A 1511-nucleotide genomic window follows, 5' to 3' on the forward strand; every position below is an offset into this window, starting at 1 on the left:
GAGTTTGGGCACGTCCCAGAAAGTCAGGGCACCGTCCTATGAATCCCCTCTGGCCGGACATCTGGGATCAGTCACGGAGGAGCACAGCTGAGGGCTTAAGCAAGGCAATCTGCCCATCAGCGACCACAGACACCATAGTGCCCATGTTGACTGGGATACGGCTCACGAGTCCATCACAGACGTCAGGTACGGTCATTGGAGGACCTGTGTGCAGGATGGTCTCACCTGCTGAAAACAGTGCCCAGCACGGCTTCCTCCACGGTCTGGGATTGGTATGTTCGGGAATGCCATGAGAGTGGACTGGACAGAGGATGTTACACAGCCTCTGCTGTCCATGACGGCGTGAAGCACACTCTTGTGGATGTGAAGACATTTCCTGGCTGAATCCAGGCTCTCCTGTGCCCTGGCCGACCTGCTACTCCAATAAACAGGTTAAAAAAAATAATAATAATTCGGTCTTGAAATGTTTGAAAAGAGGCAAACAGAATAAAGAGACAAGGAGAAAATACTGAGTCTTAAGTATGGGATACACTGTGGTTTTGATTGTCACCGGTATACACACTTAGAGGACAAGAATGAGGTGCGGTGGTGTCCACAACCTGTCCTATGGCCAGTCCCCACGCCAGGGAGAAAACAGTGTCCTTATGAACAGCTGGGCGCTCACAGGCCGAGGTCACTGACCTAAGGTGCTGCCTGTGGTGGTGAAAAGTGCCTCACCCACAGGGTGACTGGCAACTCATTGTTTCTGCTGTGGCTGGAGAAACGCAGGATGACCCTTGTCCCATCTCAGAGCTTGGCAGAAGGACGTGCAGCTGTTCATATTTGACTTGGAATGGATGATCTCATGGGCCTCGAATGGGCCCTTTGCCAGCTGTCTGGACTACCGGGTGAGAGGGGCACGGAGACCAGCAGGGTAGAGGGGGGCCTAGAGCCCAATGGTTCAAAGAGAGCCCACTGGAGCAGAGAAGGGCAGAGGTAACACTGAAGCAGAGAGCCCACTAGGGCACAGAGCCCACCGGGGCAGAGACCATAGAGGCAGAGAGAGGAGTGGAGTGGGGCAGAGACCACAGGGTAGAGAGGGGCAGAGAGGTAGAGACAGGCAGAGTGGAGGACAGACAGAGACAGAGGACGCAGGAGAGGGACAGAGAGACCACTGGGCAGAAAAAGGCAGATGCGGCATAGAGACCAGCGGGAAAGAGAGCTGTAGAGATGGGCAGAATGGGACACAGAAAGGCAGAGACACAATTTGGGCAGGGAGCCAACCAGGGTGGAGAGATGACTGAGGCCGAGAGGGGCAAAGAGGAGCGGACGGAGGCAGAGAACCTGCTGGGGCACAGAGGGGCAGAAAGGAGCAGAGGGTCAGAGAGTCTAAAGGGGCAAAGGGTCCACCAGGGCAGAGAGGGATAGAGAAGGGCAGAGAGACCACAGGGTAGAGTGGTGGCAAAGAGGGACAGAGAAGGACATACCGGGGGGCGGGGACCACCGGTGCTCAGAGGGGCAGAGGAGCCGAG

At 55.8% G+C, this 1511-nt stretch overlaps 1 protein-coding gene across 1 annotated transcript in view; it reads left to right on the forward strand.

Moving 5' to 3' along the window:
* Positions 1 to 1511, forward strand: part of TMEM150B (transmembrane protein 150B) — an 11062-nt gene that overhangs the window by 6541 nt on the left and 3010 nt on the right. The gene's annotated exons all lie outside the window — the stretch shown is intronic.

This window comes from Elephantulus edwardii, unplaced genomic scaffold (genome assembly GCF_000299155.1).
Source record: "Elephantulus edwardii isolate Elephantulus edwardi_28Jun2011 unplaced genomic scaffold, EleEdw1.0 scaffold00348, whole genome shotgun sequence".
NCBI lineage: Eukaryota > Metazoa > Chordata > Mammalia > Macroscelidea > Macroscelididae > Elephantulus > Elephantulus edwardii.